Below are 7999 nucleotides of genomic sequence, written 5' to 3' on the forward strand. Positions count from 1 at the left end.
GCTTAGGTCTCTCCTGCCTCTTGCTCATTTTTGCTTTCTCTCTTTGTCTGTATGGCTCTCTCTTTTCTCCCTCCCTCAGCCCCCCCCCCTCCCACCCCAACACACACACCTCACAGCCCTGTTTACGACATCCCCAGGGCTGGCAGGTGGGCGGGGCTGCAGCAGAGACGGGTGAGGGACGACGCAGCCTCCCCCCCCCCCCCAGCTGTTAACCTTCACGCTTCAGGCCTCTGCGGATGGCAGAGGAGGGGGAAAGCCCAGCTGCCAGCTTGGCGGAGGTGACCAGGCGGGGGCTGGGGACTGCCCCTCCCTCTGGAATCGTCTCTGGGGAGATCTGGGGCCGGACGGAGTGCGACGCAGGGCGCCTCCAGCAGAGAGAGGCTATTGGAGGATGAGTGGCTTCCCCAAGGCTTTTGCTGGCCGGGCGGGTGCCTAAAGGGGGCTCTGAGTGGCGCCGGCCCTGTCCGCGGCCGAGCCGGACGTGGGGGCCGGCGTGAGAATCCCGCCCATCTGTGAGCCGGCCTCACGCCGTCAGACCCAATTTATCTCGCCGCCAAAGTTTCACAGCCATCTGCTCGAGTGGAACGGTTTCCAGCGCTGGCCCCACTGGGCCCCCCAGCCAGCGCGGGGATGTTTTCCAATACGGCAGTATCGCAGCCCCCCCCCGCCCCACTCCAAAGCAAGGAGGGGGTGTAGGGGGAGGCGGCAGAGCGCGGTGCGTGGGACTGGCAGGCAGCCCTCTCCGGCAAGCGAGCCGACCCTGAATTTTAAGCGATTGATCAGGAAGCGCAGGCCGTTCCCATCACTTAGAGCAGCCAAATGCGACGGCGCAGGGATTTCAAGGGGCCTTTGCGGAGGCGGTAATGAGGTCACCGTCAGCACACCAGCCGGCGGGCAGGAGAGGGCAAGGCCTGCGGGTACACGTGTGTACACACGCCTGTGAACACGGCCACACCTGTATCCACGTGACCCCAGCACTGACCCAGGAAAACTTGGTATTTGGATATGAGCTGATCACTGTCTGTCTCCCCAACCCCCCACCCCAAGCGGAGTCAGAGAGATACCAAGTTAGAAACTAGCCTCTCTCCTATCCATGATCACCTTTGACAGCTTCAGCACTGGAACCCCAACCCTCCCCACTATATACCTAAAATACAAACGTTTGGGCACCTGCCCGCAGCACTTATGAACAAGCTTGCAGAGACAGATGTACCCCAGGCCCCAGGCAATCACACAGGTGCATACATTCTGATTACACACCTGACCTCTATGTTCATGCATTGGTACACCCCCCCCCCAACCATGAACATAGGAGCTTCACCATTCTCAGCTCAGCACCCCCTTCCCAAACATGCCCACGTGCACACTCGCTCCCAAGACTCTCAGCTTGCTGCTGTGTCCGCGCCGGTGGGCGCCTCCACTGCCCACCAGGCAGCGCGGGCGCAGACCTCAAAGAGAACAAAGGCCGGGCGCGTGGGAGGGAGGGGGGGAGCTGAGCCCCCGGCTTCGTCCTCCTTGGCGATGCTCGTCTGTCTCGGCTCCGCGGCCACCGCATCGAGCGGCTCTGATTGCCGAGTAAATCACCGCGATGATCTGAATAATTATCGTCTCCTGAAAAGGGAAAAAACAGGGGAATAAATAAACAGGAGAGAACAGCCACCTGATTTCTCAGAGCCCCGGGTGGAAGGAATACATCAGGGTGGGTGTAAGTTGCCCCTTGCAGATCCTAAGGACTTCTTGAGATGCAGTGCAGGTGGGGATGGGTTGGGCCTCAGGGCAGAGTTCTTCCACAGAGGTGGCAGCTAGGATCCCGTCCCTTCTCTTAATTCATCTCCCCAGGACAAGTCAGGCCAGAGCCCCTGTTGGCCTCTCCCGGCTTCTCTCACAGTCAGGCCCACCTGCTCTGTAGAGCTCCCTCCTGTCTCCAAGGCTTGGCTCCAGCCCATCTGCCCCCAGGATGCCCTCTCCTTTCCACTCCAGCTTGCCTGACTTTTGCATCTCTGAAGTTCATCCCCAGGCTACTTCCTCTGGGAGGTTCTTCCTGACTGCCCAGCCTCCAGGATCCTCCTCTCCCAACATTCCAGTGTCTGATTCCATGGAGCCTGGCTGATTTTGGGGTGTTCTCCTGGTTCCCTCAGCTGGATGGAGAGCTTTGGTGGGAAGCAGCTATGTTTTAAACAAAATAATGATAATAACAATAGCAACTACTATCATCCTGAACATTACTGATGTGCTGGCCTCATGCTTAAAACATCCTCTCCCTGTGTATCCTCCTCCAGAATCCTTTCTGGGAAGTAATATTCCCATTTTACCAATGGGAAAACAGGTTTAGCAACAGTGAGGTTTGGCCCTGCCCTTTCTCCCAGGTTTAAAATGCTGGTCATCATCTGGATCCTTTCTGGAGTTCCCCAGATCCTACAGGTCCCAGCACCATGACATAAATACCTCAATCATCTTTCCCACTCCTGCTCCCCCCACCCCCCCCACCTCTATTTTCCTATCCTCAGGAAGGGTGCCATCCATGCATTGTGACCCCCGACCCCCCAAAGGGCACGACCCTTCCCCACAGCCCCAGCATCAAAGGAGGGGCAGCTCAGTCCTATGATTCTCCTGCCTGAAATGGTTCCAGATGTGAGGCCTGCAGAAGATGCAGGGTGACAGTTTGGCACATGGTTAGGTTTTCTCTCAGAGGCTGCCCTGAGGGAGGCCCATCCACCTCCCACTCCTGACACCTGGTCAGTAAATGGGAGTAGAACATACATGGTTCAGGGAGAAGGTCTCCCAGGAGGTTGGGGAAGGAGGACCCCTCGTGGAGGCTGTGTGCTTGGGTCAGGAGAGAAGCTGAAACCCATCGTGGGTTTGCATTCTACCCTCTATGAGGGGCAGGCTGCTGGGTCTAGGGCCTGGGGGCCATATCCATGCCTGGGTTCTCCAGGCTGTGCAAGAAGACCCAGGACTGAGGGGTTTAGATCTCCCACACTTCTCCTCACAGACATGTCATTATAGATGGGGAAAACTGAGTCAGGGGTCCCAAATTGGCTCTTAGCTAATGGCCTGTGCAGACCTGTCCTATGGGGGTCCTGATTCAGGGCCCCAACTTTTCCTGGGGGCATTGGCTTGGGGGAGCCTGAAAGTCTTTGTCTGTGGCTTGGATAGAGAAGGGACAAGTGAAACATAATGTTTGTCTAAAGACACATCCCACCTTTGGGTGTGGGTGAAGATGAGGCAGGGCCCAGCCTGGTTCTGAAAAACGCTCAGTCCCTACTCCTCAGCCCTCTTTGGGACCCCAGGAAGCACCTCCTCCTTGGGGGGGGGGAAGCAGAGGTGGCCAGGATCCATGGGGTGGTTCACGGGACCCTCCTGCCCCAATACCTCTGCCAGCTTCTCTTAGCCTCAGAGCACAACAGGATGTCTTGGCTTTCTACTCCCTCCATCAAATAGGTATCTCTTTGGCACCTGCTGTGTGCTGGTACTGGGGGCACAGAAGCCTGGGGTGTGGAGAGTGCTCAGGCAGATGGGGAGACATACTCACCTACCCACACACTCACACAGATTCCTTCCCTCTCTCCCTTCATAGTGTGACCACTGGGAACCCCGAGGGAGGCAGTAATGAATGTGGCAAGACCTTTGAAATTAGACAAACCTAGGTTGAGACTCTGACTCTACTACTTATTAGCTGTGAACAAGTCAATGAGCCTCAGTTTCCATATCTGCAAAGTGGGAATTCTAATAGTACATGTTTCATAGTGCATCTGTGAGGGTTCAGTGAGATAGTCCAGATGTAGGATTTAGCCCAGAGCCCAGCCCATGGTGACTGCTCATCACCATTAGTTATTAGGGAGGAAGAGAGGGAGGAACTCTAGGGTGCTCTTTGGCTACACTAGAGCAACCCCTCCACGGCATGGCTGGTGTCCAGTATCTCTGCTCAGGGTTGGAGGTGGTGGGTCTTGGCAGGTCCTCTGAACTGCACAGACCCCCACTCTCTGCAGGCTTGGCTCCCTCCCTGTCATAGGCTCTCCTGACTGGCCTGGGCTGGCTGTCACTTTCTCACCTGCCCATAATTCCATCCATTCATGTCTCCCCGCAAATATACAGAGCTTTCCCAGACACAAGAACATCCCCCCCACCCCACTTCCACATCCAGCTCAACTCATCAGGCCCATGAATGTGTAACAGTCACAAACATAGGCATTCATACCTGGTGTGCAAATGCAAGGAGGCACACACAGAGGCAAAGTGGTGGAGAGACACAGCCATGCACACACTCACACTTGAGTGCACACACACATAGGTACATGCATAGCACAAATAGATACAAACAGGTGCATACACCCTCGGACAAACACAGGGAAATGCAAGCATATTGCACACACAAAAATCCACAGGCGCATGTGCTCCCCACACACATGCTTACTAGAATAGACAGGCACAGATACAAACAGACACACACAAGGACACAAGCACGTGTGCACAGTTAGCACACACACGTACATGCACATAGGCACACACCAGCTCTCTTGCCCCCACCCCCCGCGGGGAGCTGGCCGCCCGCCAAGCGCCGCGCTTTCTGCTGGGTGTGCACAACCTTTCACAGTCTCTAATTGAGTCGAGGGTGATTTATAACGCGGCAGCGCCCCTGCCCAAGTGGGCTGCCTCCTCCTGCTGTAGCCCTGGCCAGAGCCTTTGGACAGCCCCCCCACACCTCCTCCTCACACAGGGTCACACACACAGGCCCCTGGGAGAAGGGGGCCTTTACCTCCTTGCCACCAGCTCCTTTCTTTATTTTTGCCTTTTTCCCAGGCCAGACTCTGGGCTTTGAGAGGTTTTGCCTCAACACACCCTCATTACCACTACCACCAAGCCCGGCATTAATACAGCCCAGACGCTGGGAGACCAATCCCAGCCTTCTTAACCTGTCTGACTAGGGACAGCCAGAACCTTGACTGCAGATCCCTTGTGCTTCCTGAGCTGTAGCAGGAGAAACTGGATTTGGACATGAGAAGGGACTGCCCCACTGAGCCAGGGGTGGGGGTAGGCTCTGGTCAGCAGGGGTTGGGAGAGCCTGGGTTCAGGATGATGGGAGAGGGAGATGCCACTGAGAATCTTGTTTCCTGCCCCTCTATCCTTTCGGGTAACTGAGCTGACTATGACCCTCCCTCCCAGCTGTCCCCATGGCCTGTGTGGCTGGGCCTGTGATTAATCGCATTAATTAGGCCCTGAGGTTTGGCTCATAAAGTCCCCTTGTCCACCTAAGAAGGAGCTGCAGGGAGGGCCTTTGTCCTGGTATGTGTGGGGGAGTATGTATGCACCCTGACTCCTCACCTCTGACCCCAACATGGACTAGCAGCTCCCGCCATGTTCCATGAGCTCAGCCTGAGAGCCATTTCATCCTCCCAGCAGCCTCCTGTATTGGATGCTGATGCTGTTAACCCATTTGATAGTGAAGGCAACCAAGGTTCAGAGAGGACAAGTCTATGCCCAAGTTAAACACTTGGTTCATGGTGGAGCTGGGATTTGAAATCAGACAGCAAAGCCAAGCATGACTGACTCATGGCCTGACCCCATTATAAAGCCCCATCTGACTCCCAGGACCCCTGGTTTTTTGGAGCTGGAGAAGCTCCTTGGAGGGACTAGCCTTCTCCATTCCCAGAACTAGGGTTAATTTACAACATGAGGGACTCAGATTAGATTTAAGAGGGACCTCCCTGGCAATAAAGAAATTGGTAGCCAAGAGAAAAGTGTGCATGTGTGTGTGTGTAGATGGACATGGAGCGCCTGGGCTGCCCCTAAGGGAGTCCACATGGTAACGGCAGCCATCAGTTAGTACTTGCCTATTGACCCACACAGTCTCCTGGGAGAGGAGTTGAACCCCATTTTAGAAGTGAATAAAACTGATAATCTGACAGTTTAAACCATCTGCCCCAGCCTCATGGATTCAAGGCAGCAGCATGCCACCCCTTCCCCTACTGGCATATTCTTTGGCTTCTTTTGCCCTGTGACCCCCACTTCACCTCTGCTGTGTTCATTCCTACCCTTGGCCCTCCAGAACTCACTTGAACACCAATGAGTGAGGGTGTGAAATGAGTGGCCTTGAGGGCATGGGTGTGTCGCAGAGACTGGTGGGGTGGGGATTTGTGCTTGGATGTGTGTGTCACTGTGTATGCCTTTGTGACCCAGCGTGGGTGTCTTTGTGACGCTGTGTGGGTTTTTTTCTTGTGTCCTGTATTTCTGCATGTTCGTATAGATCTCAGTGTGTATCAGTCTCTCTCTCTCCGCATGGCCTGTGTGATGTGTTTGTATGTCTGTGAACTTCCTCATTTGTCTCAGTGTGTGTGTATTTTTGTATGTTTGTCTCTGTCCCAACTTCTGGGTGTGTCTCTATGCGAGCATTTCTGCAGGCCCTGCTAGGTGTGTGTGTGTCCATGTGGCTCCGTGTCTGTTTCTGCCTGTGACTTTACGTATGACAGTGTGTGTGATGGTGTGTCTATGTGTCTGTATCTGTGTGTGTGACTGTGTGAGACTGTCTTAACTGTATCTGTGTGTATGTGAGACAGTGTGTGCGTGTCACTGAACGATGCTGTCTGTGTGACTCTTTCAGATCAGGGACTAGGGTGGGCACAAAATTTTTCAGTAATCAGGAAAATTATTTCAGTGTAATATTTTTCAAAAATCACGATTAATGCAAAAAAAAATCCATGATGAAAAAAGTATAAACATATTAAATCCAGAATCAGAATGTGTGCCTGTCTGCGCGACTGTGAGCGTGGCTGTGACTGTGTGCCCTCCCTCCCGCGCCCCGCCAGGTGAGCCCACCCCCCTCCAGTCACGCTGGGCTGGGTTGAGCCGCGGTAATTTCCGAGTCGGCGGCGGCTTTGTGTGCACCGGCCGCTGTCTTGGGGGCGGGGATGGAAGGGAGGGTTATTTCTCCCCTTCTTCCTTTTTATTGGGTCATTAACAACGGCCGGGACTGCCGCTGTGCCCCCCCCCCCCTTTCATGTCTGCCGCGTCTCCCGCCATTATCTCCCTCCGCCGCGCGGCGTAATTCGATGCCAATCAGGTTTGGGGCGCAGAGGCAGCCGGATCAAAGACCGGGCCGCAGCGTTCGAGGGAGTCGGGTGGGGGAGCGGGCTGTGCTATCCTGGAGTTGGGGCACCCACCCTGTGTTCCATTCAAGCGCCCAGGGTCAGACTGGGGAGGCCTCGCCCACCCCGTGAGGAGGTTCAGAAAACCGCATGAGGGTTACGAGGTGATCAGTGGCGGGACCCCGCAGTCCAGTAGGCCATGGGGGGGACCCTCGAAGGCTGGAGGTTGGGGGGTGGTTTCCTGGAGGGCGTGGCCTTTAAGGCGGAGCCTTGAAAGATTTTGGTAACAAATATGGAGCTGGCTGAGAAATGGCATCCTAGGCAGATGGACCAGCTTGGGCAAAGGCTGGGAGGCAGGAACCAGCGGTGTTTTAGGAATAGAGAAGAATCTGGCAGGTTCTTCTGCCTGGACGTTTGTGTTATATTCCATGAGCAGGGAGCTATGGAGGGTCCTTGGGAGGGGAGGGACAGGATCTTAAAGCCTGCAGGACAATTTATCTGATAATGCCCTCTGCCTGTTAGAAGCCCTGCGGACTCAGTTTCCTCCTCTGGGAAATGGGGAAGCTCTCAGCTCCCTTCACCTCTTCCACAAGAGATTAGTGAGATGGTCAGCATGATAGAACAAGCAAAAACAAGCACAACTCAACATTTATTGAGCACCTAGTGTTTGCCAGGCCAGAACCCAGTCTTGTTTCATTTTCACAACAGCCCTGCAAGGTTGGAGCTCATTTTACAGATAAGCAGAGGCAGAGAGGTAAAGTGACTTGTCCAGGGTTCCACAGCTGGTGAGAGGCATGGTTGCGATTTGAATCAGGCTTATAGACCCAGAGCCCACAGGAAGAGGGTCCTCCCCTCAGAGGGCCCCTGCCCCAGTTATCTGCCACACCTGAAGGATAGGGGTAAAGGTTTTTTTTTTT

General features: G+C 54.8%; 1 long non-coding RNA gene across 1 annotated transcript in view; it reads right to left on the bottom strand.

Moving 5' to 3' along the window:
• Positions 1 to 1010: 1010 nt before the first annotated feature.
• The window catches only part of LOC109393246 (uncharacterized), a 10226-nt gene continuing 3237 nt past the window's right edge, over positions 1011 to 7999 (bottom strand). Inside the window, exon 3 of the long non-coding RNA XR_002126215.1 lies at positions 1011 to 1611. This is a non-coding gene — a long non-coding RNA (uncharacterized LOC109393246). The remainder of the gene's footprint in view (positions 1612 to 7999) is intronic.

This window comes from Hipposideros armiger, unplaced genomic scaffold, assembly GCF_001890085.2.
Source record: "Hipposideros armiger isolate ML-2016 unplaced genomic scaffold, ASM189008v1 scaffold_11, whole genome shotgun sequence".
In the NCBI taxonomy this organism is placed as follows: domain Eukaryota; kingdom Metazoa; phylum Chordata; class Mammalia; order Chiroptera; family Hipposideridae; genus Hipposideros; species Hipposideros armiger.